This window comes from Microtus pennsylvanicus, chromosome 5 (genome assembly GCF_037038515.1).
Source record: "Microtus pennsylvanicus isolate mMicPen1 chromosome 5, mMicPen1.hap1, whole genome shotgun sequence".
Taxonomy (NCBI): Eukaryota; Metazoa; Chordata; class Mammalia; order Rodentia; family Cricetidae; genus Microtus; species Microtus pennsylvanicus.
Window position 1 is genome coordinate 53,156,955 of NC_134583.1, and position 27,988 is coordinate 53,184,942.

Here is a 27,988-nt window from a genome sequence, read left to right on the forward strand (position 1 = left end):
ATAAAATAATCTAAAAAAGTTAACAACAACAATAAAAGATTTGTCACTCAAATTGGTTTAATAAAACACTGATTGGCCAGTAGTCAGGCAGGAATTATAGGCAGGACGAGCAGACTAGGAGAATTCTGGGAAGAAGAAAGGCAGAGATTCAGTCACCAGCCAGACACAGAGGGAGCAAGATGAGAATGCTGCACTGAGAAAGGTACCAAGTCATGTGGCTAAACATAGACAGAATTATGGGCTAATTTAAGTTGTAAGAGCTATTTAATGATAAGCCTGAGCAATAGGCCAACCAGTTTATAATTAATTTAAGCCTCTGTGTGTTTATTTGGGATTGAAAGGCTGTGGGACTGGACGGGATAGAAACTTTCATCTACAGTCTTGTTTGTTTGGGAGCATGTGGCACTGAGGCCTCTTCACTGCATGGCAGTCAGGAAGCAAAGAAAATCAAAATGATATGGGCATGGTGACTCATGCCTGTAATCCCAATACTGGGAAAGATAAGGCAGGAAGATTGCCACAAGTTTAAAGCCAGTCTGGGATAAGTAGTTGTAGCCAGTGTGGGTGCAGAGTGAGACTCTGTCCCAAACAAATAAACAAAAACACAACACACACACATAGGAACATGCATGCACATAGTAACCACCACATAGAGATGGCTCAGTTGAAAAAGAGCTTACCTTGCAAGGCACGAGCACTTGAGTTTAGCTCCTTAATATCCATGTAAAATTGGGCATTGAGGGAGGTAGCTCAGTGTTACCAGATAAGCGTGAAGACCTGAGTTCAGGTCCCCAGAACCCCATACATCTGGACACAGGAACACATCTCTCTGACCAGCATTCCTATTGTGAGATAGGAAGCAGATGGGAGGAGCCCAAAGGCTCATCATAGGCCAGCTAGTCTGGTATACACGGCATGGAACAAGATGGCTCAAATAAGGCAGAAGGCTGGGATGGGCACCTGAGATTGTCACTCGACGTCCACAGTGCCGTGTAAACCTGCAGCATCATTCACATATACATCCACATCCACATCAAAATTTTAGTAAACAACACTGGAGCACAGGCGTGGGGTCCGACCATCAGCTACCCCTCTGCTGTGTGCTGGCCCGAAGGAGCTAGCAGGCCAGGAACTCCACTTCTCCAAGATGCTATTATATTCTCTTACCTCTCAAGTGTGGATGATAATAGTACCTACCTCAAAACACACCAAGAACTATAACACATGCCCAGGTATGATGCTGGGAGCTGGCCAAGTCTTTGATCTGGAATCACCTAATCTGTGCCTCTTAGAGACAACTGATTAACTCAAGTGAGCTGTACCCATCCCTTACCAGGTGGATCCCCTGCTTCTGTTGCTCGGCCGTAGGGAGGTGTCTGAGTTACGCTTCTTGTTTGGGGCACACTGTTGGTAGAACTGGGATTCAGCCCAGGCACCTGGACTTAGAACCTGCGTGATTAATTGCTTGGTCATGGCTCTTCTTGGGAGAAGCAGGACGTACATGCTTGTGGGACGGTAGTAGGATGGGTAGACAAACAGGTGTGAGTCTCCTTTACGGACCAGAATAGAGAAGATTCTTTTCCTTGGCCCATCTAGCTGCTGTGTTGGAGGGTTGGGGAGCACTGTTGAGAACTCTGTCAACACTGTATGAGCCTGCCTCCAGGTTCCATTTAGCTACAGCAGTATACTCTGGAATGTTCAGTAACCGCAGCCCAGCACACCATGAGAATCCCAGGGTTTGGTTTCTTGGGTCTCTCAGGACCATAATGATGCCCCTGGGTTCAGTTGTCTTTGAAGATGTGTGTTGAAGCTAGCCATGACAGTGCAAGCCTGCATTCATAGCTCTTGAGAGGCGGAAGTAGGAGGACTCAGTGTTTAAGGCCATCCTTAGCTACAGCATCAGTTTAAGGCCAGCCTGAACTACAGGAGACCCTGTCTCCGTAAGCAAACAAACAAAACAAAAATTAACAGAAAGCCCAAAATAAACAAACTATTTTTTTTAAAAAAAAACCAAAGTACAGGCTGATATCTCCAGTCTAGTTAGGGCTGAGACTGGACTGTTTCTGAGGCCCTGTGTCTTCCCAGCTCATCCACAAACCCATGCTGCCACTGCTGAGTGGGTACCCCTTGCTAGAGTGCTACTTTCTGCCAATGGCAGGCAGCATCTCTCAGCTACCCCAGCACGGACTTTCTTACATTTCCAGCCACGTGCATACATCCCCCCAAATGCTGTGGGGCTGCAGGGATAATCTTCACTGGAAGCCCTCAGAAACTGCCATTTCCTCCCCAAATTATCAGAAAAAACTTCTCAAAGGTGTGGTAAGCCTGATTGGTTCCTGGAGACCTTGAACACTAGGGTATCTATCTAGGAACAATGGTGCCTTCTGCAGGCTGCGGATGATAAGAGGCTAGAACAAGCTGCCATGATCTTGTTTCTCACACACTGTTGGGTATGCCCAAGGGAGGCTCCTCTGCTCCCACTTCCTGGCTTAGAAAGTCCTCCAAAGATAGCCAGCTGTCAAAGTGGCCTGGGGCCCGTCAGCCTCTTTTCATCACTTGACAAGGTCGCTGGGCACTGTAAAGACCAGGCGGCCTTCCTCTTCCCCTGAAACAGCAGGTCACTTTGATGTCGGCTCTAGAGAAAGCCTGGGAACCACAAACTCACAGTGTCACCCCTGTGAGGAACAGTGAAAGCGGCGGGTGGGGGCAGAGCATCCTTCCCCAGGACGGACTCCTCCAGACTCTGTACCAACTTTGCTTCTAGCACACTGGGAGGCTGCAAATAGGGGAAGCAGACCTGCTACCTCTGCAGCCCCCCTGGAAGGTGGTCCGGCGGATGCGGATAACGAGAGGACCAGCTGGGGATGCTTTGGAGCTGCAGACTCCACGGCTTTGGTTGGAAATGAGGATATTTTTAGGGCTGAATCTGGGTCTTTCTTCTCTCCCTCCCTCTGATGCTAAGTAGCCATCTGTATCTCCCAGGCAACCTCCTCAAGCTGCATCCTAGAAAAGCAGCACGGGGAAGCGGCTACTGTTAAATACAGAGTGCTGCATCATTCATTCACTCATTCATTCATTCATCTGTTAAGAAAGGAGCTAGATACTGTTTCTCCCTAACATGGCATGATGCTTTCTCTGAAGCAGTTATGGATACCCCCAATCCAGCAGGCCACTCTGTAGTGACTACTGTGTTCTGAATTTTGACATTCCTATCCCCAGTCTTCCCATTCCCCTGTCACTGACCCCAGAGAGCCGTTCAGTAATGGAAGTCTGAAAGATGATAAGAGAGACTCTAGCCCAAAAAGCCACAAGACTTATCTAATTCCTCTACACCAGCGCTTCTCAACCTTCCTAAGGCTGAGACCCTTTAATGCAGTTCCTCGTGTTATGATGGACCCCCCAGCCATAAAACTATTTTTGTTGCTACTTCATAATTGTAATTCTGTTACTGAGTGAGTGGTGTCTCAGACCATCGGGAAATATGTGTCTTCCTGTGGTCATGACCCACAGATTGAGAACCTCTGCTCTACAGGCTGCCCCATCAATACCCCAATTGCCCTATTTCTGAGTTAAAGCCCAGCTCATCACACCTCCTACTATAGTAAGAGTCTTTCTCAGCAGAGCCCCTTGAGATACAGGCTTGCTTGCGTACCACAGAAGAAAGGAAGTATCAGCAAATTCTTACTTTTGAGCAGCCAGGTCTTCTGTGCTAGCCCAGCGATATGGTACGAGCATGCAGTCCTGGCATTTGTGAGGCTGAGAGACAAGTTAGCTGTAAACTTGAGATCTCTCTCAGAGTCTCTCTCTCAGAGTCAGCGATGAGTGAGTTGTGCAAGCTGAGTGGGGTCCACAGAAGTGAACTGAATTCTGAGGCTGCTAAGAGACAGCCCTTTAGAAACCTCAAGGGCTGCAAGGAGGAACACACAGCAAAGACTGTAGAAAAACGGGGCCTGGGTTTGCGGATGGCTGCTGGCACTTGCCTGGCCAAGGGGCATCTCTAGAGGGTGGTACCCAGGGGAATTCCAGCGGCCTGGAGTCATGGTACTGTTTGCTTTCGCCTCCCAAGCCAGCCTGCTTTCCTCCCCCTGGGTCAGTTCAGCTCCAAGAACATTTGTGGACGTCGTATTGGGACAAGCTGGGTGATGGGCTCTGGGCCCCAGGGGAGAGTCGGTCCTGCTGCTTGCCCACTTGGATCTTATTTTCTTGGTCTTTGCTGTCACAGCGACTGCACGAATGTCGCAGGACTCTCGGCCCCGAACCATTCATACATAATTTTCTCTGAAAGGATGAGGGGAAGAGCAGAGGTTAGCCATTCTACATCCACGAAAGAGAAGATGCAATGGACCCAGATAACGCGTATGGTCTGTATAACCACTCCATTTCCTACAGCTTTAGCCAAACAGAGACCAGTTCAAGGCAGGACCTAAGCAAGGAAGACTGCACGCGGCAAAGCAAGGCATGAGGGCCCACGAGTGCCAGGCAGTCCTAGAAGTCCTTCGTTGCTCTCTACAGTCCAAAAGCGGACAGTGAGGCTGGCTTTCCAGCTGCCTAGGCCAAGCATCATGAGGCCCAGCCCTGGCCTCTCCCTTCACATCAGAACACCAAGGCCGGATGTTCACCTCGCAGCAGCCCAGGGCTGGGTCTCCGACCTGTGGCCAGAGTGGGAGCGGCCGGCCGCTCCCGGGGCTGGGGCAGGGTTTCAGCCCACGTGCGTCCGCGGCTGCAGCGGCTGTAGCCCAGGACTAACTGGGAGGGCGTTGGGGTGGGTTCCGCGCTGCATTACCATTGGCCGTGCGTCTCAGGATTGGGGCGGAGCTTCGGTTCAGAGCCCCTGTCATTGGCCGAACTTCCGATGGGGGCGTGCCCCTACCGGGTCCTCTGCAGCTCGCATAACCGCAGGCACCCGGCCGGCTCAGCCTGCGCCGGGCCGCCTTGCTAGCTCCGGGCTCGGCAGGCGGCCCGTGGGGTCCCGGATCGCTGCGCCCACAGCTGGAGACCAAGGCAGGCCCTAACCTGAGGCCCGGAGGCCCGCGAGACCTTCGGTAAGACAGAGCGGGAGTGGGTTCCGTGGCGCGCGGGAGCGGGTGGGGACCGTGCCAGTCCTGGCTGGACTCTGCGCCCTACCGGGCGCCCCGGAGGGTCAGGTGCGGCAGCTGCGTCCGCGGTCTCAGACCTACCTGCTGGGCGCCCCGTGGGCTCTCCACCAATCAAAACTGCCATTCTAGCCTCAGAAAACCCAGCACACCAGCCCAGAGTGGGCGCCCTTCGGCAGCAGGGTCGCCTGTCATCGCTCAGGGGACCGTCCCCAAACTTTGCTCCACGCGAGATAGGTTCCCGTGCCTTTCCCATCCTCTCACTAAGCGCCTTGCTTATTTTTATTTTATTATCTTTTTCTGTCTCCCTTCTCCTCCCTCCTTGATAACAGGAAGTTAAGTTGGGCCAAATGTCAGTGGCCTGGCCGCCGGCGGGCTGGGACCCGGGCTGGTTACTTGGCCGGTGGCGGCGCTTCCAGGGACCGCGTTGCTGTCCCCTCGATCTCCTGTGACCCCTGTCAGCCTGTGCTCGTCCTCCGTTCGCCCCCCCCCCCCCCGCCCAGGAGCACCTCATCCTTGCGTCCGGCCCTGTCGCTGGCTGGCCCTGGACTGGGGTCTCTCTCTTAGCCTCTGCCCCGCTGCAGCTGTCTGGAGAGGGCGGGGTTAACTTATCCCAGGCCAGCCTCAGTCTTCAGCCGCACCCTCACCGGCACAGCTGGGTAGGGCCTTTACCGACCGGGAAGAGGCGTGTTGAAACCAGAGTACTCTCGTGTCTCCTTCTACATTGTTTATTCTGGGCCTGGGTTTCTAAAGTGGAAAGTGCTCTCGTTTGCAAGGCCACTCGCTACCCACTAATGTCTTAGGTGGTTTAGAAGGAGGATAAAGTCAGTAGCCAGTCCCTTTATGGACAGACCCGGAGGGAAAAAAGCCAGCGGCTAATTGGTCTTCCGCATTCGCGTGCCTGAGTTCCCTGGCACCTGTGTCCTCTGCATGCCAGTCGCCTCCGCGGGGGCAGTGAATCTAACAGGTGGCCAGTAGGGCAGTCCTTGTTCAACGTCCCAGAGATTTTTAAAGGCAATCAGTGTTGCCTTCTTCAGACGCTGGGAAGTGGGCACAGGTTGGGTCCCGATTGTTACTCTCCAAAAAGCCCGAGTTGTGTGTTCTTCTGGCTCTGTGCCTGCTTCCTGCTAACTTCCTACCCGTGGCTGTGGGAATATGCCCTGCGTGCATGTGCCTGGAGCCCCTGGCCGTGGAGAGATTCTGGGGACTGCAGGAGTACTTTGCAAATCGCCTGAAAGGACAGCCAGCGGGATGCACTGCCTCCTCCTCACTTACTGTGTCCTCCAATGGAGGGGATTGGGCCGTGTTAGCTGTGATAGGGGACAGCAATGCTGCCACCTCTGTGGCCGGCTTTTCCAGGAGTCTGGAACTGTATTCATTGAACTAACTTGGACCCTTAGAAGGAACTCTAGGCTTGTTCTTTCTGCAGTGCGCGAGGGGCAGGTTTTGGAATATGCTTCTCTGGTTGCTGAGTGATTGAAACCCACAGTTTGAACGGTCCCCTTCCTAGGAGCTGCGGAGAATAGCCCCAATCCTTCTCTCCTCTGATGGGATGTGTGTTTCTCTCTGTTCTCTCCACCATGTCTACATCTCTACCTGGGTTTGCCTTCCAGCCTAGGCCTGTCTCTGCTCACTCTCCACTGATGGAGGACTTGACTGGACTGGAGGGGGCTGAACGTGGCTAACCCAGGAAGTCTGCAGAGTGCTAATGGACTTTATCCTTTAACATCCAGCATTCTGAGCCTGGAAGAGAATGCTGCATTCGTAGTAGTTGGGGCTATACCCGTTTTACAGAATAGAAAACTGAGACGCAGAGAGATTGTTACTGGCATCATCAGATGACTAGAGTCTCACAATGATTCCAGCTTCCAGCTCCCTGATTAAAACACCACAGGAATCTGGGAAATCTTGGACACCCTCTGGACTCCAAGGGCTTAGTACAGACAGCCCCTGTTTGGTACTGCCAAGTTCCCTAATGACAGGTGAGTGGGTCTTCCCACCCCTCTATGAAATGACACAAAACCCTCAGTTAGTTCTCACAATCCTCCTGGCTCTTTGTTGTCTGTTCCTTCTACACCAGTCTCACTGGGGCATCTACCACCATACAGAGCAGTTGCCTGTCAAAAAAAAAAATACTGCAAGGAAAACCAAAGCAGGGAACCCAGGATTCAAGGCCAGTCTAGCTAGGCTGATGGTAGATTTGAGGCTCGTCCTAGCTACCCAGCAAGACCTTGTCTCTACAACAAGAAAGAGCGGTAGGTATGTATCATAGACCGTAATCCCAGCCCTGAGGAGGCAGAAGCAGGAGGATTACTGCAGGTTTGAGACTGACTAACCCTGGTAAATATGAGTTCTAAGTCAGTCATGCCATCTCAGAAACAAAACAAAACAAAAACGACCAAACATACACACACACACATTTTTTTTTTCAGAAAAATGGGGTGGTGTAATGCGCCTGCACCTTCCTCAACTCCCCCAGTCATTAAGATGATGCTGCATTAAGCTAACTCTCTGTCTCTTCTGCTTTTCTCTCAGTTCTGTTTTAAACTCCTCTTTAGTTATTTGTTTATTTATCTACTGTATGTGTGCACCTGTATGGGTGTGTGTGCCACAGTTCCTGTGCAGAGATCGGAGGACACTTTGGAGGAGTCGGTTCTCTCCTTCAACTATGTAGGTCCTTGAGATTGAACTCAGATTGTCGGGCTTGGCAGCAAGCGCCTGCTTACGCCGTCTCTCCACACCCCGCCCCTCCCCCGGTTTTTTTCTTCCTGAACTATTTTAAAGCTGATTTCTGTTGCCATTGTTTATGTCTTGTATCCTCTGCACAATTCAGCATGTCTCACTTAAGAGAATTCCCCTGCAGACCATGGTCATTATTGCACAGGACAGAGACAGCAGTAATCTTACTTACAGTGTCACCTGTCCACATCCATATTGGCATACAGGCCTGCCTGTCAGGAGTGACCTTTGCGGCTGTCTGCTGGAGTGACGATCTGTGCACACGCTGCATTTGGTCACAGTGAACAGCAGGGGGTCCCTTCCACTCTGTGAGCAATTAACCCCCATTCTGGGGAGTTCGTCTCCCCAGGGATGGATCACAGCGAGCCCTTGGGGACTGGAGTCCCCTCTGTCCCTCTCTGGATCCTCAGGAACAAAGCCTGCATACAGGGGACACACAGCAGAGGCTTGGTGACCATATGCTCCGTGGCATAGCAGCCACTGGAGGGGTATGTTCTGAACAAGGGGACTGTTGGGCTCCTGCGGCTGTGGTGCGTGTTTGGAAGGATGAGTCGCTCACGCTCGTGTGGCTGTCGCAGGAGTGAGCGTCAGCCCGTAAGCATCCTGAAATAATAGGAAAACTATTTACGACGCTCGCCCTCGTCTCTTTGGTCTGTGGTGTGGCGCCCAGATGGCCACGTGTGTGCCCTCAGCAGCAGCTGGCCCAGCACATCACACATGGCTGACAGCCACTGAGGTCATTCTGCCCAAGCTTTGAGTTCAGTTCTGTCAAGACCAAGTTGGGAGTCCGACGGGGCTGGGTAGAGAGCAGGATGCATTTTCTCCCCTTTCTTCCTCTGAGCAGTACCTCTCTCCCAGTCAAGGCTCTCCCTGCCACAGCCCTCCAAGGGAAGACTTAGGGTTTTGATTTTGTTATCTTGGTTTTTTTTTTTTGAGCTTTTTTGAGAAAGGGTCTTATGTAGCCCAGCCTGGACTTGAACTAGATATGTAGTTGAGAATGGCCTTGAACTTTTGATTGCCACTGTTTCTACATCCCAAGTGCTGGGATTACACATGTGTACCACTACCCGTACTTCATCTTTTATTTTAGTTTTTTTCAGCAAATATAACAACATTTTAATGCTTCTGTTAGTTATGTCAGTATTTGAGTTGATATTTTTCCTTTCTTATTTACATTTTGGGGTCTTTCATTGGTTGGTTTTATTACTAGAGACCAAAGCCTGAGCCTTCTCATACATGTTAGTCAAATGTTTGACCACTGAGCCACAGCCTCTGCCCTCCTTAAAGTCTTTAATCTTAAGAAGTGGTCTTCGTAAGTTGCTTTGAAGCCTAGGAAGGCTTAGAACTGAAGCTCCTCCTGTCTCAGCCTCCCAGAGATCTGGGATTGCAGGCATAGACCACGAGGCATGACATCACTCTTTATTTTTTTTCTCCCCCAATTTTTTGTATAGTAAACATGTTCACATGATAGGAAAGCCATATTCTAATCTCTCTAAAGCCAGGCCCTCAACTGCTTGGGTGCCTGTGGTCGTGCATCGGTCACAGCTGTGTTTATTGATAGTACCTCAGTTAATTGAGATTTTGAAGTTTGCTCAGATCATAATATTGTTTGTATATTAGGTTCATTCTGTTATTCTGGAGGCAGCACTGAGCAGTAGAGCCCAGGGCTTGGGCCTGCCTGGTTCAGGCTCCACTGAGTTGCCTCTTGGGAAAATCCTGAAGGACGAACACCTTTGCACCTCTCTCTAGGGTACCCCGGCTCTCCCTATCCTAGCTTCTCTTTTCTTCTGGGCACCAGCCCCAGACATGGCTGGTCCCTGAGAATAGGTGCTCCTTCTAAAGCATGAATCCTCCTGTGGCCGGTGGTCGACATTAAAGCTGGCGGGAGTGATGGTGATAATCTGGTCATAATCTGCCGCTGCTGGGTTGCATCTGCCGTGAGTCTGATTGAGGATGCTCCCTTCTCTGTCAGATCTTGAAGAACCATCATCATCCCTGTGCCCCAAGTCCACAGCACACAGTCTTTTGTGTGCAGAGTGCCAGATGTGGTCTGGTTACTTCACTCTCTTGCTCTGTCTGTGTGTTCACATCTGCGCATCGCTGTAGTTATCACGGGAAGAGATCCCTGGCTTGGTGCGTGTGCAGGCCACTACATAGTTAATAATGTGTTTGCCATGTTGGAGATTTTAGGTTTTTGTTTTGTTTTGTCTTGCTTTTTACAGGTTCTCATTGTGTAGCCCTGTCTGACCTTAAACTATATAGAGCAGGATGGACTCATTCACAGACATCTGCCTGCCTCTGCCAAGTGCTGAGATTAAAGGCCTTTGATACCACTCCCTCCACACTTGGTTTTTATTTTAAAGATAAGGTCTCATGTAGCCCAGGCTGACCTCAAATTTATTATGTATGTAAGAATGACCTTGAGTTTATGAATTCCCCATCTCACATAATCCCAGAGTGTTGGGATTACAGGTATGCACCATGGCCTTTTAATACAGTGCTGAATTTCACATCCAGGCAGTTTTCTGTGTAGGGACAAGCACATTCCCAACCGAGCTACAGCCCAGGCCCTTAGTGTGCTCTGTATGTGACTTAACACAGGACCACGTTCCTTCCTCCCAGAATCTTCATCTCTCTGTGGCTGCCTGGGTACCTTGTGGCTCTAGCATTCATCCTATAGTGTATCCACATTTATTTCAGGGTATTAAAAATATTACAGCAGACCGTTTCCCGGGCAACAAGGGGGGTCCAGAACTCATGTCCTTTTAGCTGGCTGCAGAGCCAGGCAGCAAGGAGCTAGACAGTTGTTGCCGGCCCTGCACTGTCAGAACCACAGGTCAGTGGAACATTCACAGGCCCAAGTTTCAGACACACCCAGCCCAGAAGCTCAGCACATGCCAGAAACAGGAGTGAGTGTCTAGAACATTCTGTCCTTCATATCAGTGTGCTGAGCTGCAGGGACTCCTCTCTGCTCACAGACTCTGAGTGCTGGCCTTGGCTGTACATCTGAGCACTGGTTCTGGGAGCCAGGAGCATGAGGAGCAGGGGAGGGTGATGACATACATGCGGAAGAGTCACTGAGACGTTTTAGTCACTGGAGAGAGCTGCTTCCTGGAGTAGAGCAGACCCAGGTCTGTAGGATTCTGGATGCTGACTCCTATGTTGGGTGCCTCCTCATCCTAAGGTGCCATGTGCAGTATTCATGGAGTTGATAGCTCCGCGTGTTGGGACAGCTGGATCTTTAACACTTGAACACACAAATGGTAATGGGCAAGCGTTTCTTTCTGAAGGAAGTGGGTGTATCTGACAGTCAACTGAAAGGGTAAACAGAGTGGAGGGAGGTCACACATGTATGTACACACTCTAACATGCACATGGATGCAGGGTGCTCACCCAGACACACATGGGTACACTGTATTTACTAGTTCACACACATGGGTACGTAGTTCTCCCCCGCCACACACACAGGCATGGTACTCGCCCCAACACACATATATAGATGCGATGTTCTCACCTCCACACAAAAGGATGTGTGGTACTCACCATCACCAACATACAGATGCAGAGACCCACCCCATGTGCACGCACACATCCATGGGTGGTAAGACACTCACTCCATATGAAAGGGACTAGTGAAAACCCAAGCCTCCTTTCTTCCCTCAGCCTCCATCCATGGGCTCTCCTCACAATGGTGGTTGCTGTTCCAAACCATCTGTGGAGATGCTGTGGGCACATTCTTTTGCCCATTCCACGCTCTGCTTTTCCTTCTGTCTGTTGGGCAGTGACCAGAATGGGAAGAAACAGGAGTCACAGGACCCCAGCGACTCAGCAATGAGTTGGCCAAAACTTAACAATTACCTTCTCCATGAGTTTCACCCCCTCTCCCCGTTAGAATCCTTTTACATTAGATCTGAGGGATTCGGAGCAGCTGGGCACTGAAGATAAACATCAGGGGCAGGTGATAGAGGCGAAAAGAAGCAAGCAGGCAAACGGAGCATGCTATAACAGACATGGGTTCGAATCCTACCCACGTGGTCTTGGAAAGCATGTGAACCCTACCGTTATCCTACAAAGAAGAGGTAGTCACACTTAAGTCAAGACTGATCTGGAGATGAAATTAAAATACTTACAAAGTGCCCTGCATAGGTGTGTATTCCAATACCTCTTTTTTTTCTACATATAAAGAGTGATCAATTTCCATAATGAACACCACGAATGGGCTCCTCCAGAAGCCCCACTTTGGGTCTCAAGCTTTGGTTTTCCACAGAAGTCAGCCAGGTCTCTGTTTCCCCGCAAGCTGAGCTGCTTCTGTCTGCCTGTCTGCTCCCCCAGCCCACTCCCTGCACTGTGGCACCACCTCCATCCCACCTAGCCCATCAGCAGCCCCTCCTTCTCTGCCCTTCACCTCTGCCCCACTGGCTCCTCCTCACTTCCGTCCCCTCTTCCCTGGTGAGCAGTAGCTTCCTGGAGAGGGCTCCCTGTTTATGGTTGCTCCCTGGGGTGTTTATGCTTGCCTCTCTTCACAAGCTCCTAGCAGATGTCTGTTTATTGCTGAAACCTCATCTTCAGCCAGAAAGAGGAGAGGACTTTTTTTATTTTTATTTTTGTTAAAGATCTCTAATTGCGGTGACTGCACAATGCGGCTTAGATTGCCTCTAAGTCTCACTCTCCAGCTCTGCCCATTATGAAACCCTTCAGATGTTGGCAGAGAGACCTTATATGTCCCGATTTCAGAGCGGCATTTAAATTTAGCATCCAGTTGTAACCACTTAGAAAGGGAGTGAGGGCAACTAACAGTTTGTCTTCTATCCTGGCTCAGACAGATGGTGTGAATGAGAGGAGCATTTTTGTATCCATAGCAACGGCAACCCTCCCTCACACCCCCTCTTTCCACCTGCAGGGTTGAGCAGGCACTCAGAGGCTGCCATGAGATTAGCTGGCAGCTTGGGAGTTTCATCTTTCCCTTTGGACTGGGGTGGGTCTTGAGGTGCTCAGGGTAGGGGTACTGGGGTGGCTGTAGGTGATTCTGACCTTTGTGTCAGAGGAGGAAGAGAGAGCGTGAGTCACATAGCCGTGGGATGTCAAGTTGGAAGGGCCCTCTGATGTCATGGTCATAGAATTCTCACTTCTGCCTTGAGTCTGCGTGTGTAGAAAAAGGGGCTCAGACATGTGTGTTTATTTTTATTTTTTGAGGCAGGGTCTTATCATGTAGCACACAGTTGGCCTTGGCTTACTGGGATTTCAGGCATTCACCCATGTCCAGCCTTCCTTAAGGAAGGATAGTGTAGTGCAGGGTGGGCTAGGGCTTCGAGATCTTTCCATATCAGAACACATCTCAGAGCCTTAGGGATTGAATTACTACCTTTGTTTTCTTGGCCTCTGATACAAACCCAGATTTTTTTCAGAGACAAGGTCTCACCTATATTGATCTGGCTGTCCTGGAACTCACTATATAGACCAGGATGGTCTCAAACTTAGAGATCCATCTGCATCTGCCTCCCAGGTGCTGGCATTAAAGGCATGTGCCACTACACCCAGCTCCCAAACCCTGATTTTACCCGGGAAGGGCAGCTGTCTGTAGAGATTGGTTTGTCTCAAATTGGCTATCAGCTGAACCTTGAGCGAACACACCAACAAGAGCCAGTGGGAGCTGTGGAGGAGGACTGCAGAAAGGGCTATAAATAGGAGCTGTGTGTGTGTGTGGGGGGGGATACCAACAGCTGTAGGCTCAGGCTTGTTAGTGCCCAGCACAGTGTGCAGCTGTTATACTGGGGCCCAGGTCCAATTGCCCTTCCACTGCACAGAGCAGGAGCAGTCTCTTGCTGCTCCCTGCATGCCAGGGTTGGGTATAGAACACACACAGGGGGTGCCAGTCAGAAGAGGTAGAAGGGGTAGGTCAGCTTGTTGGTCACAAAACGCCTTGGAAGATGAGCAGGGTGCCCTCAATAGAAATGAGTAGAGGCAGGATCACACAGGGGTGTGGGCAAGTAAATGACGTATGCAGGATGTGAGCAAACCCAAGAGGCAGAAGGAAGGCACCAGAAAGGACTAGGGCACCTAATCCTTGGGCCAGGTAAGTTTAGGAGCCTGTACCGCCGTCCCAACACAGAATGCTGACTGAATACTAAATGGTTGTCTACACTGAGAGGCACCCGAGAAAATGGAGTGGAGCAATGAAGGCAAGGCTCCAAAGCTTCCTCTGTGTTCTGGTTTTTGTCTTGTAACCTGCCTTATGGTTACAGGGTCTGTGTACGCAACCCCCTCTTGCCATTTCTACGTCCAGTGACTCGTTATGAAACTCTCCAGCTCGGGTTGTAGAATACGGTCCATCCATCCTTTCCTGCAGCTTGTGGTCTGTAGAGAAAAAAGCAACTGCCCCCTTACACCCTTCCTTCCCTTCTTCCAGGTCATTTTTAGGGGAGGAAATGCAGGCATAGAAGGTACTGACCCTAGAAGCGGACCTGATCAGGAGGTTCCTGCTTGCCTGTGGTAAGTCAAAACAGCAAAGGTGGGGGGAGGGGAGGGGAGGGGCCCGTGGGTTCCCTCCTCAAAGGATTTGGAAGAATCATTTCTGTAGGGGTCAGAAGCTTGCAGAACCCAGCAGCCCATCTGACATGCTGCTGATTCCTCTCGCTTTCCGAATCTCCCTTCCCTCTGTGCTGGCAGGGAAGGGGAGGTGAAGGCCCTGCTCAGCATCCACCTGCCGCTGATGCTAACCTGGTGGGTGGGTGGCATAGTAACTTGCTGTGTTTACAGTTGTGACGTTTGAGCAGTGCTGCAGGCACCTGCCTTTCGTATCTGTCTTGGGGACACCCTGGGTTTATGTGATGGGGTCAATTGCTCTTGCAAGCTGCAAGTGGAAGGAGTTGAGTATTCATGGGAGCTGGGGCTCCCTTGTGATAGGAACCTTCTCTTTTCTTTCTCCCTCCCTCCCTCTCTTCCTGCAGCTCTCCCTTCCTCTCTCCCTGCCTCTTGCTCTTCCTCCTTTTCTCTCTCTTCCTCCCTTCCTCTTCTCCTTCCTCTCCATGTCTCTTCCCTTCTCCCTCTTCTCTTCTCTCTCCCAAGCCCCCTTTCTTTCTTCGCATCAGTTGCCTCAGTGGGAGCCCAGGTTGGCTCTTCCATGACCAACTGACCACTGGGCGCATTCGAGCTTCAGTACAAGACCTCTGATGTACCGTCTATTACAGGCGGGTTGTCACAGGCAGAATTGGACTTTCAGTTGGGTTTAGTGACATTATTTACCTCACAGGATGCGTGTGCAGATTAAATAGGGCAGTGGGTTCTCCATAGCCACCAGTACCTGACGCACCAGTGGGGTCTTTTTTCTGGATCAGGGTTCCTCTTGCCCTCAAGCCTCCCATTTGTATTGTTCCATAAGCGATGGATGTTTAAAGAGTGCCTCAGTTGGGACACCATCACAGGCAATGAAGAGATGGGCAAGGCTTGCCTTCTTGGTGAGGCCAGTACCCCACTGGACACAGAACTGGATGGTGAGGAAAGTCCCGATTCATCGAGAACTTCACTTATTCCAGTTGCTGTCATTTAAAATTTATTACTCTACTAGACATTAGACAAATATTTTTATATTATGCCTGAGTTTTGCTTGTTTAGATTTTTGAGAGTACAATTCTCATTCTGTAGTCCAGGCTAGCCCGGAACTCAAGCTTTCTGCACTATAAACTCCTCAACCTCATTTGCTGTATAGACTAGACCGCCCCGACCCTCCCATCTCAGCCTCCTACATACCAAGGCATGCAGCATTCCTCTTGTGTGCATATGAAAAGAGAATAAAATTGGTTACAGTGTTTCTGAGCTTTCTTCATGCTCAGGTCCAGCTCTTCAGCATCTCTTTCTGACCTGCCCTAGTCAGCTGTAACTGTCAACTTGACACAGACCAGAGTGATCTGAGGAAACTCTCAGCTGAGTCATTGCCTTTATCGGGTTGGTCTGTGGGCATGTCTGTAAAAGACTCTGTTGATTGTGATTCAACAATCATGCTGGTTAATTTTTAAATTACATTTTATTGATTTATTCGTGTATTCGTGTGGATGGAGGCAAGAGTGCCTACCACAGAGCACACATGGAAGTCCGAGGACAACCTGCAAGCTTGGGTCCTCTCTCTCTACCATGTGGGTCCCAGGGTTGAATTCAGGTGGGCAGGCATGGTAGCTAGTGCCTTTACCCTGTGAACCCTCACTGTTTCCTATTCTGGTTAAATTTGGACTTTGTCTTGTTTCTCTTGAGGCAGGGTTCCAATATGTCGTTCAGGCTGTTTTGAACCAGCAGTCCTGAACCAGCAGCCCCAAGCGCTGGGATGTGGGCATGCATCGCCTTAAATGCTGACTTGTTAAATCCCAAGCAGCCTTGCTCTGAGGATGATTTCAGGTTTGCATGTAGTGACCCCAGACAGCACGCAGGTCACCACCATACAGGGTTCTCAATGCTAAGAGCACCCTTTAGGGAACCCCAGACTTTAGCCAACTTGCTTTGGGGACACAAATTTCAGCTGCCTTATGGATTCCATCCTGTTCCTTCTCTGACCCATGACAAGATTCCTACTGGTGACCAGCTGAGATCTGACTGCTACAGCTCTTCACCTGCTTTGACATCATATGCCCCCTGTTCCCTTAGGGTTCCGGGCCCACTTTCAGGTCTGGGACTGGACTGCCTCTCGGATACAAAAGCCACTGAGTTATTAAGCATCTCCTCTCCAGATGTGTGCAGTGCTCTGGGCTAGAGCTTATTGGCCTGGAGGACTTGAACTTATTAGAACTGTTTAGACATCTTTAAAAACAAAACAGGGCTAGGGACAGAGATCGGTGGTAGAGCGTTTCCCTAGAGTGCTCAAAGCCCCAACTGTGAAAGACCGAGAACAGTAACCAACAATAAGAAAAACATATAAGCTAAATCAAGTTCCCATCTCATCCGAGCACGCACCCCGTGTCGCCCCGGGGTAGGTCCTTGTGTCTGCCTCCCTCCCTCTTCTCAGGCTGGAGGCTGGAATCACGTTTCCGAGTTGCAGCCCCAGCCAGGTTTAGGAGCTCTCTTCTCCCCCAGCTGTTAGGAAGGTCTGTTGTCCTCAGATCCCGTGTACCAACTTCCCCTTTTGTGGCTCACAAACTTCACAGGAAATGGTTGTTTTTCCTCCCCATTTCCTGTGTCCTGGTCACTCGCTGGCTCTGTCTTTGCTGTGGGAAACTAAGGAATGAGGCTTGTCCTGTTACCATGGAAGCTGCCTCCCTCTTCTAGAAGGTGAAGGTCTCCGAGAGACCAGGGAGCCCTAGGCAGTAGCCCCTGGGGTCCACCCGGCCCTCAGGACCAGCAGCTCTCTCTGCTCAGCTGAATTCATACTAGCTGTGGACCGGAGGCTTCCATCCTGAGGCACCCCTCACCTCAGTCCTGTCTCCTGTGGGCTCTGTCTCACAGGCGTTCCGCGTGAATATTGTTTCTCCCCTGCATAGTGCAAGTCCGTCTCGTACAAGGCTAAAGGGACCACAGCAGTGGGGGAAGTCAGCTGTCGGTTACATAAAAGAATGGACTTGGCTTTCTGCATGCAAATGCTTGAGGAGCATCGTCAGGAGGCCACTCAAAACGGCCTACCTGCTCAATTGGCACACTAGCCAGGGCACAAGAGAAGGGGAAATGTCTTAAGGTGGGTGGGGAGCTTTCAGGATTTGGGATTTGAGAACTCAGTGAGTATATTCCCTACCCCCTCCCTACCACCACAGTCTCAGGTAATCTGGGTATATAATTAGCTAATTGGAGTTGTTGAGACCATGTGGAAAAAGTGTGGTTTCAAGTCTGAGTCAGGCCTCTGTTGATTCCTGCTCACCTGGGCCTCAGCTGCTCAAGGGTGCAGCAATTGCCGCAGCCTTCTGCGCTTGCAGAGGCAGTGGGAAGACCATTCTGTCCTCCAGGGTCCAGCTCAGCCTCTCACAGAGCACCTTCGAGACACGGCTTCCTCTAGCCCACCTGACTCATCTTCCTGCACAGCAGAAGGAATTGGAAAGCAGGTTTTGGTGGCTTGCACTTGTAACCCAGTACTCAGAGGGACTGAGGTAGGAGGAACCCTGGGAGTCCAAGGCTAGCTTGTGCTACAGAGTGAGTTCCGGGATAACCTGGGCTACAGTGTGATATCCTGCCTGCAAAAAGAAAAGTCACTGGAGCTTCCACTGGCCTTGTAAGGTCAGCTTGTTGAGAGCATCTGCTTGCTGAAAGCTCACGCTCAGCAAACCAAGTCTCCAGTGTGGGTTTCAGCTATGAGTCACCTCCACCTCCGCCCTGGTGATTCCTCTGCTAGGCTCCTGCCTCTGAGGGAACTGCACTCTGAACCCCTGGCCTGCCAGAACAAACCAGACACTTCACTTTTCCAGGCCTGTGGGGCTTTGCAAACCACTTGGTGGGCCCTACAGGAGCCTTTGAAGACACAGGTCCACAGCTGCCTGTGCAGATAAGCGAGCAGCAGCCAGGTTAGGGGAGAGATGGAGGGTGTGGGAGAGGCCAGTGCAGGGAGGGGCTGTTGAGAAGGTGGCTTGTTTATACCCGGAAGTGAACTGAGAAATGTTCGTCGAGTCCCTACTCTGCGGCTGTTCCCTGTGCTTTGGGAACATTGGGATTCATCAGGATTGGCAGCTCTTCCCAGAAAGTTTACAGTGCCAGGAAAACAAGACACATGTGTGTGTAAACAAGTGCAGCAGCAGGCTGCGGGGGGATTTGGGAAACGTCACCAGGAAGTTCATGGCTAGTCCAGGCGATGGGGGATCGAGGGAAGGCCTTGGTGTGAGGAATGTTCTCTCTGGGCTGCGGAAGCCTGGAAAGGTTCCAAGGAGGGGAGAAAGCGGTGGTGGTGTCTGATGTGGATCTTGAGGGGTAGGCGAAGTGCAGGTGGCAAGTGGGATGGGAGGAAGCACGGAGCGTCTGTCTCTCCCTCTGCTCACACTGCAGGGAAGAGAAAGAGCCGGTAGGAAGGGGGGAATAAGCACAGACTCTGAGTCAGTGACACCGGACATGTAAGACGGGGCAGGTACCCATCGACCCCTAGGGTCAGTGCGGCAAGACAGACAGGGTTTGATGTCCATTTGTTCTGATCTAGGTAGCTGCAGCGTGCTGAGGAGCAGGAGGGCAGGAGGCATGCTGGCCGCGTGTTTACCATGGCTCCCCCAGGAGGGTTCTTCCCTTGACATTTTCACTTTGTTTTCTTAGTCAAGTTGCCTGCGCTCAGGCTGGTCTTGAGCTTTGCTAGGTAGCCAAGGATAACCTTGCTCTTGCTCTTCCTGTCTCTGCCTTCTGAGTGCTGGGCTTACAGGCACACCACTGTACCTGACTTTATACAGCTCAGGATTAGCGTGCACGAAGCTCAGGATCAGCCCCCTGCATGCTAGGCAAGCATTCTACCGGCTGAGCTACAGACGCAGCTCTCCCCGCACATTCTCAGGCCTGTTCAGTCATTCCATGGGTAGTTACAAGAGGTGGCTCTAGTCCTCCAAAACCGTGGTTCTCAACCTTCCTAACGTGGCTACCCTGTAATGCAATTCCTCGTGTCATTTTGTTGCTACTGTTATGAATCCTAATATAAATATCTGATATGCGACCCCATAGGAAAGTGTTGTTCAACCTTAGGGGTCACAGCCCTCAGGTTGAGAACCACTGCTCTAGAACAAACCAGCCACTGCTCTAAGCTCTGGGCTTATGAAACAGGGGGCAGGGGTGTGTATGTATGTGTGGATAACCAACAAGCCAAACAGCACCCTGTTTCCCAGCTCCTGAAGCTGATCCGAGGAAAGGGGGGCAATAAAGGGTCAGTGCTAAAGGATGAGGGGGCACTGGAGATGGCTGAAGCAGGGGAAGGAAAGGGTTGCCGGGTGAGGGAGGGTGGTTCTTGTAAAGTGGCCCCTTGAAGTTGGCAAGTGAAAAGTATGGAGCCACAGGGAGGGTTCGAGCTGGGTCCCACGGGGATCTGAGTCCCGGCAGATGTTCCTTAACCCACTGGGGTCTTTGGCTCTAAGCCGCATGGATCTGTGAGTGTTCTCGAGCAGAAGAATGCCAAGAAGCAGCCTGGTGTGGTGTGCACACCTGTGGTACCAGCCCCTGGGAGGCTGAGGTAGCATGGTGTGTTCAAAACCAGCATGAGCTACGCCATGAGTTCTAGGTCAGTCTCGGTTACAGAGGGAGACACTGTCTCAGTAAAGTAAAAGTAGCAATTATAACAATTGTTATTAAAGCACATCAGCCATGCAGAGGAGTTAGCCTTCTGCCTTTGCTTTATCTCGAACCAAGAACACACTGGCAGCTTGGTCTCCGCTGATCACTGGCCACCCCCATTTCTCTTTTGTGGTCTGAGGTCAGGGCTAGAACTAGGCATTTAGGGCCCAGTGTGGAGCAGAGACAGTAGGGTCTGGAGATAACTTTGGGGAACCTGGCAGTTGAAGCGGGAGGGGGCAGGAAGGGGCCCAGGCTTCACTGAGGAGAAGGGACCATATGGGTGTGAGGCCCAGGGCCTATCCGGGGCCATAGAATACTGGGGACTGAAGCAGAGACAGTAGCAATGCTTCCTCCCTGGGGGGAGAAGCAGGCAATAGTGCTACAATGTGGCTAAACCAGCCCTTAACATGGACTTGTAAGATGTTATGGCAGGGACCCTCAATAGGAAAGGGCAGTTCCATGAAAGTGTTCTCAAGTCCCTGCAGTGAGAAGAGCCCACCATGGTTGGGGCTGGGGGACGAGACTCCAAACCTCAAGCTTGGATAAAAGCAGCACTCCCTTCTTCCTGGCCACCTTGAATGCTGAGGCTTCTCTTCTTGGGCTAGAATCCGTGCCTGGCAGGTCAGCAGAGCAGCACAGATCGGAAGCTCAAACACACCTGCTATGAAGTGGTGTTTCCATCCTGCCACGGGAAGAGAAGCCGCTGGGTTTTGACGTACACTTGCCTCTGAACACCCTCCATAAGTTCCCCAAGGGGCTGGTGCTGGAGGGCCTCCAGGCTCTAGGTGACAGAGGTTCTGGTAGAACTGTACCTGACGGAAGAGCTAAGATCCCTTCCACCCCCATCTCAGGTGGGTCTCCTATCCCTCAGCGTCCACGCTGCCCTACCCTGCTAGCATTCACAGCCCCCCCGCCCCTGCCCACCAGCAGTGCCCCGTTGGGGAATGTTATTTTAAGTCGTGTGGCTTTGTTTATCTCTGTGAAGCTGTGATTTTTTTCTTCTTGCCTGTCTAAAACACCTGACAGTCCTAATAAAGAGCTGAATGGCCAATAGGGAGACAGGAGCAAGGATAGGCGGGGCTGGCAGGCAGACAGAGTATAAATAAAAGGAGAAATCTGGGCTTCAGAGAAGGAGCAATGAGAGGAAAAGAGGAGGAGGATGTCAAGGGCCACCCAGCCACCCGGCCACCCGGCCACCCGGCCACCCGGCCACCCGGCCACCCAGCTACCCGGCCACCCGGCCACCCAGCCACCCAGCCAGGCACGGAGTCAGAGTGAAAGTAAGATATACAGAAGTAGGAAAAGGAAAAAGCCCAGAGGCAAAAGGTAGTCGGATAATTTAAGCAAAGCTGGCTAGAAACAAGCCAAGCTTAGGCCGGGCAATTATAAGTAAGAGTAAGCCTCTGTGTGAGTGGTTATTTTATTTTAATTAAGAATTTTTAATACAATATTTTTCTCATTTTACATAGCTATACCAGTTCCCACTCCCTCCCCTCCTCCCACCCCACCTTTCCCCCCTACCTCCCTATCCACTCCTCAGAAGGGATAAGGCTTCCCAAGGGGAGTAAACAAAGTCTGATATTTCACTTCAAGGCAAGACCAAGGCCCTACCCCTTATATATACCTAAACTGAGTATAGTCTAGGTATAGTCTATACCTCGACTGAGCAAGTTATCCCTCCAAGGAGAATGTGATCCAAGATGCCAGTTCAAGCACTAGGGATAAATGCTGTTCCTACTGCTAGTGCCCCACAGACTGCCCAAGCCTCACAACTGTCCCCCACATTCAGTGGGCCTAGTTTGGTCCTCTGCAGGTTCCCTGCTATCAGTCCAGAGTCAGTGAGCTCTCACTAGGTCAGGTGAGCTGTTTCTATGGGTGTCCCCATCATGGTCTTGACCCCTCTACTCATATTATCGCTCCTCCCTCTCTTGGGCTGGCTCAGGTAGCTCGGCCTGGTGCTTTGCTGTAGATCTCTGTATCTGCTTCCATCAGTTGCTGGATGAAGGTTCTTTGATGACAATTAAGGTAGTCATCAGTCTGATTATAGGGGAAGGCGTCCTCTCCACTGTTGCTTAGAGTCCCAGCTGGGGTCATCCTTGTGGATTCCTGGGAATTTCCCTAGTGCCAGGTTTCTCACTAGCCCTTTGATGGCTCCTCAATCAAGATGTCTCTTTCCTGTGCTCTCTCTCCTTCCCCCTTCTTGAGCGTCCCATTCCCTCATGTTCTCCTCTCTCCCTTTCTCCCATCCCTCTCCCCTTCCACCCTCCTATCTTCACCCCATACTCCCAGTTTTTTTTTCAGGAGATCTTGTCTGTTTCCCCTTCCCAGGGGGATTCATGTATGTCTCTCTTAGGGTTCTTCTTGTTATGTGAGTGGTTTCTTTGAGATCTGGGTAGTGGGCCCCGCAAAGAGCAAAAAGTAAAACACCAACACAACACTGTTGCTGTTTCGGCCTTTTGCTGTGGCCCTGCAACACTTCCCTTCCCTATCCTCCTCCTCCCAGGCTCAACTCCAGCCTGCCTACCTCAGAGAGGCTCTTTACACTTCCTTCTACCCGTTCTCCATCTGCCTCTGTGGTGGGAGCCAGCAGCCGCCGTCTCAGAACTTAGCAGCTTCCAGAGTGGGGCTCTCTTTCCCATGGACATGTTTTGAGCACCCACCATATCCCAGCTGCCAAGCAGAGGCTGAGACTCTAGTGGAGTGTACCCTGCCAGGGCACACGTTCTATCTCTGCTCCTCCTAAGGTATGGGACTTTGCATAGATGCTTGAGTTTCCTTGGTCTCCATGTCCTCGTGCGAAGGGAGCGTGCGGTGCCTGCGCACACATTGAAAGCGTTGGCTAGAATGCTCTGAGCACAGTGCTCTACGCCCAGCTCCAGCCTCACTGGGAAGGGAGGCCATATGGCAGCTTTGATCCTCGCATCTTAGTTGTTATGGTTTGCTTATGCTTTGTCTCCTGCAGAGCTCTGATGCCCAGAGGGTGGTGCTGTCCTGAGAGGCTGCACAGCCTTGGCACAGGAGGTCTAGTTGGCCAACCTCGTAGACAGTAGAAATGGGGACTGTGGTTTCAAAACCAAATCCACTTCTGGGCAGAGATCCCTGTTTCTTGATCTGTCAAGCCGTGTATCAACCTCCTGCTGCCACGAATGGAGTCCCAGCTGCCATGCCTTCCCTGCCATGATGGACTGTTTCCCTTAAACTGCGAGCCAGAATAAATCCTTCCCTGCTGTCACTTCTGCCAGGAATCTGGTCTCAGTGGGGAGGAAGCAGCCAAGAGTTAATTCCCACTCCAGCAAAAGGCAGCTCTTCACTCAGAGCTGATGTGATTTCGGGCCCCTCTTCTCCATGGGCACCCTTCCTCCTACTCCCTCTGCGTCCTGAACCCCAACCCCAACTTCCCGCTTCCTCCTCCAACACCAGGCTACACTCTATAACCAGTTCTCACCAGCCAGCAGGAGTGAACCAGATCAGGCCATGAGGAAAGATGAGCCCATTTCTTTGATTGTTTGAGTGGCAGAGAGAAAAAAAAGGGGGGGGGGAGAATGGGAATACTTACCTGGGGGATCCCTGTGGTGGGGCAGCTACTGCTCCCTCTGGCTGCCAGGCAGGCTGTGGGCTGTGCATGTCCCCGGGGGTTGGCGGGTAATGACCCCCAGGCTTGGCTTATTGCCCTTACCTCTATACACAGGTGCAGTGTAGACCCTGCCCAGTGTTTTTCTTCTACCATTGCTGTGGTCGGAAGGATTTTCACATCATTCCAAACTGTGGTTTCTAATTTCATTCTCCAGTGAATGTTGGAAGCTCCCACTTCTGCCTGTGGCCATGGCCCCTTCTGTGCCAGGAGATGTTTGTGTCTGGACATGCCTTTCCCACTGGCTGTCTGGTATACCCGTGTGCACTGGGGGTGCTAGACTTCCCGAGAACTGGGAGGCAGACGACTGGACATACTTACTCATGAGGCTAATGCTGCAGGAGAGGTGGGGCTAGTATGTTTTGGTTCTTCATTTTGGCTGTTAGGCCACAGATTTCACTATTTTTGGCAACTTTATAAACCTTTAAAATCTAAACCATGTTGGTAGTGATGCACGCCTTTAATCCTAGCACTTGGTGGGGGGGGGGCAGAATCAGGTGGATCTCTGAGTTCGAGGTCAGCCTGGTCTCCAGAGCAAGATCTAGGACAGCCAAGGCTACACAGAGAAACCTTGTCTAAAAACAAACAAACAAAACAATGAAATCCTTTTAAAAACTAACCTACCAATAGAACTCCCTTTCCCGGGGAGAAGTCAGAGACTCGGCTTGAAGGCTTGGGTCAATCTATTTAAAAATAGAAAAATAAATTATCTTTGGGGCTGAGATCAAGCAAAGATAACTTTGTTGAGCTCAGTACCACGTGCCAGGCACTGCGGTCTCTACCCGTTAAGACAGACTCTCCTGGGACAGACAGCTGAGACAAAAACAAACCTTGACTCCCCATAGGGCTCTGATAGATATACCTGGTTAAAATACACAGCTCATATGGTCTCCCGAAACTCACACAGGGCCCTTTGAGGTTAAAAGTCTTTCCATGTATGTGCAGGTATATGTGCCTATGCACGTGTGTGCGCATGTGTTTGTGAGTGCTCCTGTATGCCTGTGTGTGGGGGCCAGAAGTCGTAGGGGTCATTCCCGAGGGGCCATTCACCTTGTGTTTGGAGGTATGGTCTCTCACGGGCCAAGCAAGATGGCTGACTACCCAGAGAGCCCCACGGATCAGCCTCTGCTTCCTCGGTGCTGGGATTACAAATTCGCGCCACTATGTCCTGTTTTGTATGTGGGTGCTGGGGGTCACACTCAGGTCCTCCTGCTTTGGTGGCAAACACCGAAGCAACTGAACTGTTTACCAGCTCCTAGGATTAAAAACTCTTTGGTGGAGAGACGTGTGCCCTGAAACACACTTGGGGTAGCTGAAGCTACCTCTCATGTCTTTCTCTGTCCACTTCTGGTGTCAGCTGGTCAGAGAAGAGAGAACACCACCAGTGTCCCTTGGCCATTCTGAGTTCATGGATTAGTGGCAGCAGAAATGAGCCATGTGAGGAGCAGAATCCAGGCTAGGGAATTAGAATGAAGACAAGATCTGGGGAGCAGAGGCGTGAGCCTTGTGGTGGGTGATTTTGGTTACAGATCTCTGTGAGCCTCGGTCTCTTCGCCTGGAAAGAGGACTAAATGATCACCTGGCTCTCAGGATGATGGTGGAGGCTGGGGTAAGGTTCTAAAAATAGCTCAAGTACTCCAATGGGGGCAATTTCCCTTGCCTTCCTCCCTTCTTTTCTCCTTTTCTTCCTCCTCCAAAGAGCTATATTCAATAGCTATCTTAATTTTGAGGGGTGGGTACCTCTTTGAAGTCAATGAAAATCAACTCTAGTTTCCTTCTATCTTTCTCTCCTTCTGCTTTCCAAATACTTAGGGCAATGTCTGAGGCCAGGTTGTTGCCAAGGACTGTGGGACCAGGCTTGCAGTAGCCTCCCCTCCCTGCTGCTTACAGATACCTTGCTGCACCTGTTTGCTCTGTCCTGGCTCTCAGGGTCTTGAGGAGGATGGACAGCTAGCTCTTCTTCCTGAGCAGATTTGGTGGTGACGAGGCAGCCACCTGTTCAGGTCTGTTGTTTGTCAGGATTCTCCGTTTAAGGAACAGGAGCTTACCCAAATGAGCTTATGTCAGAAGGGAGCTTATGTCAGGGGAGGCTCGGAAGCATCCAGCCCCGGAAGGAGAATGACTGACTGACTGACGGCCTCCCTCAGCCGTAGTCCCCTTTCTAGTGTTCCTCAGTGGCAGGCAGCCCTCAACTTACCCCACCCAGCCTAAGGGGTGGCTTGACCTAGGGGAACCAGACGTTCCAGGGACTTTTCAGAGCAAACTGTGTACATGCTCAGCCTTGAGCCCTGTGCCTCCATCTTGGGCTAAGGGATGGGACATGGGGTGGGATCTGTTATGAGAAGATAGGAGATCACTAAGTCTTACCTCATGCTTACTTAGTGATGGCTAATAATCTAAGGTTCTTGCTTACATAAGTCTATTACTCTGTAAAGTTATGTGCCATGAGACTGAAACAGGAAGGTTAAACAGTTTTCCCAAGGATGCTTCCTCCTTCTTCTGGAAGGATTAGGTCAGGCAGAGGGTTCCAGCCATGTCCCTGCCCCTCACTCCAATGCAGATAGTAACAGCCTTGCCACTCCCAGGCACATACTGAGAGCTAGAGCTGGGCTGAGTTTTTTACCTGTTATCTCCCCTCACGTTCCAGCTATCCTCATGAGGTGCTGACTAAAAATTGATCCATTTTAAATTAAAAAAAATTGTTTTTTGAGACAGGGACTCATGGGCCTCAGGCTGACCTCAAAACTCACGTGTAGTCAAAGATGATCTTGAAGTTTTGAGCCTCCTGCTGCTACCTCCTAAGGGCTAGGATTACAGGCATGCACCACCATGTCTGGTTTTATGTGGGATTGGGGATGGAAGCCAGAAGGCAGTGTGTGTCGGGGAAGCGTGACAACTGAGATCCAGCCTCAGCTTCTAGCATCAGCTTGTGACTCTTCCAAGGCCACTAACTATGTGAAAGGAACCAGACTGGAACCCCTGAGATGTTGACTGGAAACATTAAGATGAAGACATTTCTCTTGCTCAATCAGAGGCTCCTGGGTGCCTGAGGTAAACTCCAGACTTGGCTCAAAGTCTGAGCCTTTGTCCTCTGTCCAGCAGGCTGGGGTGTGGAGCCCTCTCTCATTGCTTGCTGCTTTGAAGTCTGAACCTGCCTTGATGCGTCTAACTGAACTCATCCCAAGTGGCTCCTGGGCCAGCCCATGTGATAAAGGATAACAGGGTTCTACACACATTCATTTCCCACCCCATTTTTCTTCATGGTACTGGGGATTGGACCGAGGACCTTGCGCATACCAAGCAAGCAGCTCTCCTACTGAGCCACACCCCCAGCCTTTATTCAACAAGTATTTCCTAAGTGCCTGGAACATTCCGGGCCCAGTCTAAGGGCATGGAGTACTTGAGGAGGACTCAGACTTTACACAGCTAGATGAGGAGCACATCAGAGAGGAAGATCCCCCTGAGTTCATCTCCCTTGGGCTTCTCAAGTTCCTGGGATCCACAGGGACACATGCACCCCCAAATCAAGTCCACGGGAGACCAGAAGCCTCCTGCTTCTTAGCTTTTCCTGGCATGGTGTCAAGTTCCCAGGAGATGACGTTTCTTCATCCGACTGATCACAAAGGGAGGTTTTGTGTGTCAAGGAACAAGTGTGGGCCTGGACTTATGCTGCTCCACCATGGATCCTTGGACTGCTGGGGTTAGTGTTAGCTGGGACTTCGGTTCAAGCACATGACATAACTCTAGCTCTTTCCAAGGCAGGTAGGAGGATTTGCCAACACAGAACATAGTAACTAGTCAGAGCAAAGCCTGTTCGATGGGTGATTCCATGCCCACTCTATTACCAGTCACCTGTGTTTCTAAAGCCAGGATCGGTGGGCAGCCAAAAGGGCACAGTGGTGAGGGAATCGCCAGTTATGTCAAGCTCTTTTATTGTGAAGATGAAGACGTGGCAATGGACCTTGGGACCTTCTGGTCAGGTGTGATATGTAGGGTATGTCTGACTGTTGGTCAGAATGTAGGCATTGGTTGGTCTTTTGAGTGGCTGGATCAGGCCTCTGGGAAACTGACTGATGTCTCCCTGACCCAGGCATGTTCAACTCATTACCACTGTGAAAGCAACCCAAGCAGACCTCCCAAAGAGCCCCTCATCTCCTTGCTGTTCTTCATCGATCTCATGAGCTCTAGGGAACAGGATGTGATACAAAGCTTTACAACTCTGGTTAGCCTGACAGTAGACTTCCAGATTCAGGATGTCTAGCTCTCTTACCCACTGCTCCCAGAAGTTTCCCTTGAGAAGCAGGCCAGATGCACTGAGGCCCAT

The 27,988-nt window shown here is 51.0% G+C and overlaps 1 protein-coding gene across 7 annotated transcripts in view; it reads left to right on the plus strand.

The window, feature by feature from the left end:
• Positions 1 to 4,867: 4,867 nt before the first annotated feature.
• The window catches only part of Mical2 (microtubule associated monooxygenase, calponin and LIM domain containing 2), a 199,170-nt gene continuing 176,049 nt past the window's right edge, over positions 4,868 to 27,988 (plus strand). For 5 of the 7 annotated variants that reach the window (XR_012910591.1, XR_012910592.1, XM_075971915.1 and 2 more), the window contains exons 1-2: positions 4,868 to 5,042; positions 14,239 to 14,321. The gene's annotated coding sequence lies outside the window, so the exon portion shown is untranslated. The remainder of the gene's footprint in view (positions 5,043 to 14,238; positions 14,322 to 27,988) is intronic. The other 2 variants (XM_075971912.1, XM_075971910.1) reach the window with 2 other exon arrangements.